Source organism: Crotalus tigris, unplaced genomic scaffold (assembly GCF_016545835.1).
Source record: "Crotalus tigris isolate CLP2741 ecotype Arizona unplaced genomic scaffold, ASM1654583v1 scf7180000024279.507856, whole genome shotgun sequence".
NCBI lineage: Eukaryota > Metazoa > Chordata > Lepidosauria > Squamata > Viperidae > Crotalus > Crotalus tigris.
In genome coordinates this window covers 295,009-307,414 of record NW_024100451.1, presented here as the reverse complement: position 1 = coordinate 307,414, position 12,406 = coordinate 295,009, and positions in this window count along the sequence as shown.

Sequence of the window (12,406 nt, the reverse complement as noted above, 5' to 3'; positions counted from 1 at the left end):
TTTGATGATGATGATGATGATGATAATGATAATAATAATAATAATAATAATAATAATAATAATAATAATAATAATAAAAAGTTGGAAGAGACCTTGGAGGTCATCAAGTCCAACTCCCTGCTCAGGCAGAAAACCCTACACCATTTTGGACGAATGGCTGTCCAGTCTCTTCTTAAAAACTTCCAGTGTTGGAGCATTCACCACTTCTGGAGGCTGGTTGTTCCACTGGTTAATTGTTCTAACTGTCAGGAAGTTTCTCCTTAGTTCTAGGTTGCTTCTCTCCTTGATTAGTTTCCACACGTTGCTTCTTGTCCTGCCTTCAGGCGCTTTGGAAAATAGCTTGACTCCCTCTTCTTTGTGGCAGCCCTGAGATATTGGAACACTGCTATCATGTCCCCCCTCGTCCTTCTCTTCGTTAAACTAGACATACCCAATTCCAGCAACCGTTCCTTATATGTTTTAGTCTCAGTCCCCTAATCATCTTTGTTGCTCTTCTCTGTACTCTTTCTACAGTCTCAGCATCTTTTTTACATCATGGTGGGCTTATAGACCATTCCAACTGCAAATAACTCTAATCAGCATACATCTCAACCTTCACAAACTGAGGAAAAATAATAAAACTAAGTCAAGAATATTACACAACTACATATAGTACCGGGATATTGATCAGTATAACCAAAAATCAGAAAGATTTTCCACTATTAAAGGAAACAAGATTTCAGTATTCCAGCCTTTAATGCATAATGGAATAGCTATGTTTTAATGGTCTTCCTAAATCCCAGGAGTTAAAGGGCCATCTAGATATCTTGGGGAATTTTGTTCCAAAATTGGGAGCAGTGATTAAAAGGCTTGTTTCTGTGATCCTTGGAGACGGTACTCCTCAAGTGATAGCATTTCCTCAAAATGGCATTCACTGAATAATAGGACCCAGAGGGAACCCATGCTTCCAGATCTTGTACGATGGGCAGATACTATTTAGAAAGGTGGTTCTAAACAGCTCCAGAATCACCTTATAGGAGAGATGGGTGACATAAAAATAAAATAAATAAAAATTATAAATAAAATTTGTTTATACACTTTATACTTTATATATTTGGCCAAGTATGATTAGAAACATGAGGAATTTGTCTCGGGTACTCAGTGTACCTGCAAAACAGAATATTATAATAATAATAATAATAATAATAATAATAATAATAATAATAATAATCTCAAGCAGAACTAAAAGCAATGGATAGGCAGACCAGAAAAATAATGACAATGAATCATGCCCTTCATCCATGCAATGACATTGATAGACTTTATCTACCAAGGCAAATAGGTGGGCATGGAATGCTACAAGTACATCAGATGGTTGAAGAAGAAAAAATGGCTTTGGAAGAATACCTGAAGAACAATGATGAAGATGCACTGAAATTAGTATATCAGGAAGGCTTACTAACTACTGGAGAGACCAAAGTGGCCTACAAGAAAGACCAAATGAAGAACAGAATAGAGGCATGGGAAGACAAAGCACTACATGGCCAATACCTGAAAAAAATAGCTGGGAAAGCAGATAATAATAAACCCTGGCAATGGCTAAGAGCAGGAAAATTGAAGAAAGAGACCGAGGGACTAATTCTGGCTGCACAAGACCAAGCCTTAAGGACAAATGCATACAAAGTCAAAATTGAGAAGACAGCAACAGACAGTAAGTGCCGCCTATGCAAAGAAGCTGAAGAAACAGTGGACCACTTGGTAAGCTTTTGCAAGAAGATTGCACAGACTGATTACAAGCAGCGGCATGACAAAGTAGCAACAATGGTGCATTGGAAAATCTGCAAAAAATATCATTTGCCTGTAAGCAAAAACTGGTGGGATCATAAAATAGAGAAAGTCATAGAAAATGATAAAATTAAACTGCTCTGGGACTTCAGAATTCAAACAGACAAGCACCTGCAACATAACACCCCCGACTTAACAATTGTCGATAAGAAAGACAAAAAAGTCTGGATAGTGGATGTGGCAGTGCCTGGAGATAGCAGAATAGAAGAGAAAGAACTGGAGAAGATAACAAAATACAAAGACCTACAAATAGAAATAGAAAGACTGTGGCAAAAGCAAGCAAGGTAGTACCAATAGTCATAGGCTCCTTGGGTGCAATCCCAAAACAACTGGAGCACCACTTGAACACAATTGGCATTGACAAATTCGCTATTAGTCAATTGCAAAAGGCGGCCTTATTAGGAACTGCTTACATCCTGCGACGATATCTGTCATACCATCAAACATCTACATCTGCCTATCCCAGGTCCTGGGTAAGGACTCGATAGGTAGACAAAATGCCAAATCCAGTCTGAACATCTGGCTGACTGTGCGATGATCAATAATAATAATAATAATAATAAGTATACAGCCAATAAAAGGGGAGGCAAAAATAATAAATGGAATAAATAATAACACTACAGCTACACTCTAATACACAGGGCTTTTTTTGTCATAGAACGCCCAGAACGGAGTGCCGGCATCTTTTTTGGATGGAACCTTGTAGGGTAGGCAAGGCGGGTTGTATGACATGTGTGAGTTCCGGCACCTTTTTTTTTTTACATAAAAAGCACTGCTAATACATACACATTAGACAAAAAACTTAATAGTCGTATTTTTCTCAACTGCAAGAATTAGATGTTCAACAAAATATTGGCACAAGAGAAGAATCTGTCTCTGTGTCTAGTTGTTTTGGAATGCAATGTCCTACAGCGCTGTCCTGAGGGAAGGAGTTGTAACAGTTTATGACTAGGATGTGAGGGGCCTGCAGATATCTTCTCAGCCCTCCTTCTGAATAAGCAATTTGATTTAAACCAAAGTTAATAGTCAGGGGTCAATTTCTTCTTTAGCCTCTGAATTTGCAGCTTCAATCCCTTTGTAGATTATTTTGCTAAACATTGAAGTATCTATGGAGCCATTTTGTTAGGTCAGGCTATTATTTTGTCCATCACCCACTATATACTAGAAGTGTGCATAAAAGGGGTTTAGTGTTCACTGAGACTGACACCATCTGTCCAATGGCTCACCAATATTTTGGGCAGAGGCTCTCCTTTTGTCGTCCTTTTTATTAGAGATTCTTCTAACTGGAAATATCAAAGAGCAAATTAAACACTGGACCTTTACAGCAAAGCTCTGTCCCTGAACTGTGATACCTTTGCCTCAACAATATGAACAACATGAAGTTGAAAGAAAAAGGCCGTGAAGAAGAAAGGCCTTTTGCGATATGTGGGACCACTGATGGTAGTGGTGTTCTCTGGGATCCATATGCAAGCTCAAATAAAGAAATTGGCACTACTGAAATTATTAGATTTCTAAAAAAGAATAAATATTATAGCTAAAGGTCGGAACACATTAAAAACATTTCTAGGCATCACTATCTGGAATTGGCTAATTTTCAGCCTGACCTAAACTTCCTCATCTTTTATCTCTCTTATAGAAAAGAAGTAAATATGTGAAAGGAAAAAATCAGCTTCTTTATTTCTCAGAAAGTTACTAACCAGCACCCTTTAGCAAAATTTGTCAAGGAGAACGATTGCTTTGCTAGAAATTTTATGTAGCCATTACTTTGCCTAATTTTTCAGCTCAGTTTCAGGATCAATTCAAGCGAGCTAATTTTCTTCTCCTTAATGATTAATGTTTTGTATTAAGATAGTTATAAGGAGGGCAAGGCCAGTTGGCATAATTAGATCTCTTTGAAGAATAATTTCTTTATTGTCCATATGGTGTTTGTCTTTATTACTCACCGTATAGGTCTGAGAGGACAAAATGCACATATTTTAAAATTTGCTTATCGATAACATTCTTATGTGGTCCATATCTAAAAGTGTTGGTAGAAAGGAAATGAGCACTACAGATCTATCATAAGAATGAATATTATTGAAATAAAATGGTTGAAAATGCAGGCTTCTGCTTGCATTCTTATCTGACAATGAGACTTGTGTATCTCCAGAGAAACATAGAAATAAATAGAATGCAGTGGAAGTAGAAAATGGATGGCGGGACAATCATAAATATGGGCCCAATTTTGATCGTATGATTGCAGAAACACCGCAATGGCCAGAATTTTCAGGACCAGCTGTAAGTCCATTTTTCTCTCTTTGTTATATATTATTTATTGTTTTATCATAAAAAGTAAAATACAAAACAGAAAAACAAACAGAACAAAACAAAGGCATACTTCAATCTTAACAACAACAAAGAAAGGAAAAAAAGTGTACCAAAAGAAAAAGAAAAAATGTGACCAAATAAATTTAACATTTAACATGTAGGATCCACATGGTGCAGAAAAAACAAAGAATAAACAGTAAATTCTCCTCCCCTTTTACACGTGTGTGTGTGTGTGTGTGTGTGTGTGTGTGTGTGTGTAAAAGGGGAGGAGAATATATATATATAAGGCAGTCAACCGGTTAAGCTAAACATTACACTAATTTTCGAATCCATCTGTTAACAGTTTCCAGTCTCTTATAAAGCGGTTTAGTCCATTATCTCTAATCAAAGCAGTTAATTTTGCCATCTCTGCTAACTCAATCAATTTCAAAATCCATTGTTCAACAGTTTCCATCCCTCCCCCCCCCCCCCAGTGTTTGGCAAGTACAATCCTCGCAGCCATCACCATGTGAAGGAATAACACTCCAAATTGGTTTTCAATTTACCTTTCCATCATACCTAAAGAAAAGCTTAAGCTTTCATTATTATTTGTATCTTAAATATTTTCTGCATTGGTAAGTCCATTTTTTTCACATCATTGTAACTTTGAATAATTACTGAATAAATGGACGTAACCTAAGGACTACCAGTATAATGAAATGGTTGAGATATATAAAGAGATTGAATCAAATGCAATCCATACACAAATCTATGAAGAGAGTGCAAATGGTAAGGAAAAGGGGGAAGACCAAGGAAGTTGTAATCATATGGAATCCACGAGGTCAGAAATGTAAAGAATAAAGGGCAATATATGAAGTGGATCATGGACATTGTAGATATAAGGATGGCTGGTTTGCAAGAATAAAAATAAATACAATTAATCTAGTACATATAGCTATATTTTGTTCCTTATCTCGTGCCCTTAATTTATTTGGCTTACTATTGCTCCTATCTTTTTTGTGCTTGACATAGCACAGTTTTCCCTGAACTGGAATAGCATTAAAGATACATACCCGCACACATATATACTATGTGTATTCTTCTCTTTATCTCATCAAGTACAGAAGGGTCATAGTTCTAAAATATTTTGCTTCAATAATATTATGTTTGAAAATATTTCTGTAGCACACATTAGTGGGATATATTTCTGTTTTATAAGTTACTTGAATATAAGGTTACTCTGACCCAGAAAATTTAAGTGTGCCAGGTGTTTATTAACACTGCTGCTGTTGGTACCTTTAAGTGCCTTCTGTTTATAATTGCATCCCTTGATTACACATGCAAATTATTCATAAACAATCATCCTTTTGCATAAACTGAAATCATGCTAAAAAGTCACCCTTTTGTTAGTTTGATTGATTGATTATGAATCATTAAGTTAGTATCAACTTAGTGATCACATAAATAGATTTTCTCCTTTTTTTAATGGTAACTTAATTTGAGAGCTCATTGGCTTTATTTTTAGTAAGGCAACTTCAGTTTTCCTTCACTGCAGTGATAAAATAGCTATGGCAGAAGGAAGTGTTTTTGTGGCCGAAAGGTAGTCTTTGCAGTATGATTAAAATCAGAGTTTAAGTAGTTTGTGGTTTCAAATTGCCTCCAAAAAGGAAAATATGTCATTTGTCAGCTACTAAATCCTCCTAGAAAAATAATTTTCAGAAAGTAAAACTTAAAATAATGCTTTAGGACTAACATACTCAGTTCTGTTCAGTATAAGTATTCAGCAGCAGTTGTGTTATTACCAGGAGCAAAATGTTCAGATTAACTATGGGAAGAAGATACAGTTGAATGGTCAAAGTATTCCATTAAAAAATACACTTACATGTCAAGTAGCAATAAATCATCACCCCAATTACACAAGATACTTGCAAAAATGCTAGATCTGCAGATATTTCAAAGCTTTGAAAAATGATTCAGGAACTAGAAACATTTCAAGGATTGAAATCCAACATATATATATATATATATATATATATATATATATATATATATATATATATATATATATGTGTGTGTGTGTGTGTGTGTGTGTGTGTGTGTGTGTGTGTGTGTAGGTCTTTGGTTGTTCGGGTTTTCTCCCACGTAAAATTGGAAGTGTCTTGGCGACGTTTCGACGAAGTCCCATTCGTCATCTTCAGGCTGGTGTTTTCAGCTTCGTGCTTTGAGCAGCAATGTGTGGTCTTAGCTGTTTCTTCCTTTTAACTGCCAGTGGGGGTATGAACTGATTGGGTGGGAGCTTGGCTGTGTTCTGATTGGGTGGAGGTGTGTTCTGAATGGTTAGGGGCTTGGCATCTCTCATGCACACAACCAACAGATCAACTCTGTAGCCAAGACACTCATCTCCAGAACTGACGAACAACACCTAAAACCCGAACTACACACTCTCACCAATGTACTAACATCCAATGGATTCCATAGAAATAAGATTACAAACCTAATCCAAAAAGAAACCCCCACTAAAATCCAAGACAAAGAACAAGAAAACGGCAAAGCCCTCCTCCCATACATAAAAGGCACCACAGACAGAATCAGTAAGATCCTCCATAAACACAACATCAAAACAGCATTCTGCACAAACAGAAAAATATCCACCATCCTTAGAAACCCCAAAGATAAAATTGAATTAGAAAATCAAGGAGTATACGAAATCCCATGCACCACTTGTCCCACCACATACATCGGACAAACCAACAGAAGAATAAGTGCACGCATTGAAGAACATAAGAACTCAGTCAAAAAAGAGGAACCAACATCTTCCCTGGTCCAACACCTTAAAGCCACAGGACATGAAATTGACTTTAAAAATACCAGAACCATTGCCAAAAGTGAACATTTTAATAACAGAATAATCAGAGAAGCCATCGAGATAGAAAAACGCCCACACAGCATGAACAAGCGAGATGATACCTCCCGCCTACCAGCCATTTGGAAACCCGCCCTTATTGACAAACGACTCCCTAACACAAAAAATGATACCAGACCCACACTCACAAAAACCACACAGGAGGTCACCACCACACATCCACGCAAAAAACAAACCCAAAGCCACACCGATGACGAGGCACGACCACAAACCAGAAGCCAGACCACAGCTGCATCATTAGCCACTTTAAACCCCTCCAATCCATACATGAAGCAAACTGACACCCTCCATGAAGAGGAGACACACCACGAACGAGAAGCCAAAAAATAGCAAGGCAGCCCAAAATCTTAAACCCCTCTGCAACTCAGACTAACCTGAGCACAACCAAACAGAACACTCCCCCAGCCAATCAGAGCACAGCCAAGCCCCTAACCATTCAGAACACACCTCCACCCAATCAGAACACAGCCAAGCTCCCACCCAATCAGTTCATACCCCCACTGGCAGTTAAAAGGAAGAAACAGCTAAGACCACACATTGCTGCTCAAAGCACGAAGCTGAAAACACCAGCCTGAAGATGACGAATGGGACTTCGTTGAAACGTTGCCAAGACACTTCCAATTTTACGCGGGAGAAAACCCGAACAACCAAAGACCTACATACAAATACCCGCGAAAACCTCAGAATACCATATATATGAATATATGATTGTATTATATATTATGAATTAGTTCCAAATCAAAGTGATTTGAAAACCTCTCCATGAATTGCCCAGCTTCTCTGGTTACATGAAAAGTTGAAACCCCCAGACTCTTCCCTAGAGAAAATTGTGTGCTCCAAATACATGCCTATTAGACCTTTTTTCTGTACCATTTCAGAATTGATAAAATGAAAATGCTTTCTTTAAAATAATAAGTATACAAAAATAAGTCTTTAGGAAAGTAATATGCAGCCAAAGAATTTCTATATATGTCCTAGCAGTGGTTCTGTCCTAGTTGAACCTAGTGATTAAATTGTTCATTGTGCCTAAGGATATCCAGGTTTAATTCCTTATATAATCAATAGAGCTGCCTGGACAATTTTCAATCAATCATTCTTTCTTTTAGTCCAAATTACTATATGAGTTTGGGGGGAAATGAGGGGAAAACAGCCATGTATGTCATCTTGGACTGCCAAAAGATATAAATATAATTTAGTTATATAAGATTAAACGAGCGCATCCATGAGCACCAACTAAAATTCAGGAGACAAGATGAAAACTCTTTAATTTCAAGCACATGGACTGACTCAACCTTCTTTCAAGTGGGAAACTTTGAGCATCCTAGACCAGGGGTAGGCAACCTTGGCTCTTTTATGACTCTTGGACTTCAACTCCCAGAATTCCTGAGCCAGCCATGCTGAGGAGAAAGGGAGAGGTTTCCAAGCTGAGCCATGCTGGCTCAGAAATTCTGGGAATTGAAGTCCATGAGTCATAAAAGAGACAAGGTTGCCTACCCCTGTCCTAGACCAATCTAAATTTAAAAGCACTAAGGAATTCCTGGAAGGTTCACATTCAGACAAATCACCCATCAACAGGCACATAGAAATAAACTGTATTTAGACACCATTCATGAGACAATAAAAAGCTAACAAGAAAACAAAAAGACAATCCTCAGATAAGCAGGGATTAGTCAAGCAGAAAACAATACCCTAATCAAGGAACACCAAGAAGAAAACTAAACCAACTGGCAGGACAAGCTACTGTATATAAACAGGGAGCAAACCCTACACTCATTCACATTACAACTAAGCTCAGAAAGTTGCTATTATCTACTGTTTGCTGTAATGAATTGTGCAGGTAGAATAGGCTGTTGAGGCGTGTTTCTTTGCTTTTGAGCAGGCATTACATTAAAATTGCTATAGTACCTAAAACTGTGGAGTTTTTAAAATTTTCTAGACAACATTTTGTGGCCACCTGTGGCCATTTTGTTTATTTCTTTAGGTAAGCAAATATTGACAAAAGAAGAACTCTTCCAAGTTGTTTATTATTGTTATTGTTGTTGTTATTGTCGTCGTTATCATTAAACATCTGCAAGCAAACAACCAGTTCAGAGAGCACCAAGGACTCCACAGTTCAGCCCTAAGCTGCACATACTCTTCTGTTGGAAGACAGTAAGAGGGTCCTCGCATATATAGGTGCCAATTGACAAACTTAATTCATTTACCTATTCCTTTCCATAAATTTACTGTTGCAATTCATACTATAATCATTCCTTTTGGAATACCTATTCCAAACAATATAGATTTATTGTTCTACTAGCACCCCCTACAGATACTTTTCTGAGACTGAATATTTGCATTACTGTTTACAGAAGTACTATTCAGACTGTGTTTTGGAAGAAACAAAAATTATTTATCCATGAATTCTCCCAAACAAAATAAAGTGTAAAGTGATATGTGTAAATTGCCTAGAGATAGATTTAGGAAGCTGGTAAATTGCATAACTAACTAAATAACAGCACACAACTTTCCTTTGCAGATCTAACAGTTTTAGATTTCTGAGTGTTATGGATCTGGAAGCAAATGCGGTCTATGTATTGTTAATGTCCATATGGGGTTTACATATATATGTTGGCATTACAGCAACTTTAACACAGATCTGCTCTTATGGCTGATATTTCACAACGAATTCAATTAAAATAACTTTGAATTTAATCCAAGATTAATAATTAAGCTATAAAATAGATTTTAAGCGCATTTGCTCTGATTCATGATTTCCCTATGCAGTCTAAAATACAGGGGACCATTGTTCTTCTAATAACACTCCTGATAAAATGGGATTTGTTTATAAATAACTATGCTTAGGTCTACATGATCCAACAGAGGTCTATTCAGAAACATGGGACACCATCTTGAATAAAACTTTTCCCCCATGTAAATGTATGTAAGACTGTGATCCTGAAGGCAGCATATACAGTACTCCCACCCTCAATTTTACCCACAACTTGAGTGTACTTGAAGCTGAGTTTTCAACTTCTTAATCAATGTTTCACAGTGACTACATGTATGTACATTTATAGATGTGAACACATAATGGTAGAATGCAAAGTCTAATATTGTTTAGTATTTCCATGTTTATTGTTAAGACTCACCTTCTATGGAATATATTTTATGTATTCCAAAATCACATAAAACTTTTAAGCTGTGGATTAAAATATCTTTAATAAATAAAGGCACTTCAAAATCCTCCCCACTATCTATTAAAATCTCATTACTGTGCCTTCATGGACTCCTACTCAGAAATAAATTACATTTGCTTTTGCATCATCTTTCTAATTACAAAATTGGAACCCATTCACTTCATCTATCCCTGTTAAGGTTATCAGATCTAAAGTCTAACATAATGTTTATCAAATATTTTGGTGAAAGAAAACATATATCAATGTGATATTGATCCCTTTGGGGAAGAATTTAGTAATAATGATGTTAATAATGATGATCTTCATGATAACGATGATGAAAATGAAGATAGTGTTGATGCTGGAACAAAAAGAAGTATTCTTGTTTAATCATTAAAATTCTCATCTCTTATAGTTATATTTTATTAGTGTGCATATTTATGAGAATTCTATTCTATTTACATTAACACTATACATATGCACGCACACACACATACACACAAATATATACAAATGCTCACTGGAATTCTGAAAAATGCACTTTGCACTAAGCTTGTATAGCAATAAACAGCACTGTATACATTTGCTAGTTATGTGTGTATATATGTCTAGCTTCGTTTCTCTCCATTCTCAGCTTTTGACACTGTCTTGCAGAAGTAGCTTTACAAAAATAAATATACTGTTGATACAAATACTGTGTGATCAACAACACTTTGATTGTCTAAATGAACTTTTAAAAATGCTATATAATTCAAGATTTTTTGAAGGATGCCAACTTCCTCCAATGCCTGGCTAACATATAATATGAAAAAGATAAACATATTTTGAGCAAATCTTCATCTTCTGCTTGCCCATCATTAATAAAGGCCACTCACCATTTACTAAATGTAGGAACAAATAATGTCTTCCTCCACTTTCATCCACTTACAACCAACTGCAGTACATCTTTGGAGATGCTTTCAAAGCTGTTTTCCGAACAGAACAGAACAGAACAGAATAGAATGGGACCTTGGAGTTCTTCTACTCCTGCCCTCTGCTCAAGCAGGAAAACCTATATAATTTCAGATAAGTGACTGTCTATTCTCTTCTTAAAAACCTCCAGTGATGGAGTGCCCATGATTTCTGAAAGCAAGCTGTTCCGCTGGTTAATTGTCCTCACAGTTAGGAAGTTTCTCCTTAATTCCAGATTGCTTCTCTCTTTGATTAGTTTCCAACCATTGTTTCTTGTCCTGCCCTCTGGTGCTTTGGAGAATAATTTGATCCCCTCTTCTTTGTGGCAGCCCCTCAGATACTGGAATACTGCTATCATGTCTCCCCTATTTCTTCTTTTCTTTAGATTAGCCAAACCCAAGTCCTGCAACTGTTCTTCATATGCTTTAGTCTCCAGCCTTTGATCATCTTAGTTGCTCTTCTCTGAACTTTTTCCAAAGTCTCAACATCTCTTTTTTATATTGTGGTGACCAAACCTGGATCCAATATTCCAAGGGTGGCCTTATCAAGGCATTATAAAATGTAATTAACACTTCACATGATCTTGATTCTATCCCTCTGTTAATGCAGCCTAGGACTGCATTGGCTTTTTTGTCAGCTGCAGCACACTGCTGGCTCATATGTAAATGATTGGTCCACCCGGACTTCAAGATTCCTCTTACAGTTACTACTATATACAGATTATTTTTTTACATTAGGCTTGGGAGCACTTATGAAGAATTTCAAGAAACTGCAATCAATCTAGAATGCAGTTACAAGGATATCCGTGGATACTTGCAGGCAGGGTTATTTTCTGCCCACCCTGAAAGGGCTGTACTGGTTATATCTGGACACATTAAAAGTGTGGGTGATAACCTTTAAAGTCCTACACACCCAAATTTAGGATACCTTATGAGTTGCCTCCTCCCACATTGGCTTGCCCATTCCCTGAGATATGACAGCAAAATCTTTCTCTAAGTCAGGGGTCTTCAAACTTGGCTCTTTTATGTCTTGTGGACTTCAACTCCCAGAATTCCTCAGCCAGCTGTACTTGAAGTACTTCATCTATTCCAAAAGTACTTCATCTATTCCTGTGCTACTTTAAGACTTGTGGACTTCAACTCCCAGAGGAATTCTGGGAGTTGAAGTCCACAAGTCATAAAAGGGCCAAGTTTGAAGACCCCTGCTCTAAGTCCTAACAGTGGGAGAGGTCTAATTGTTTGAGACATGAGAAAGAGCCTTCTCA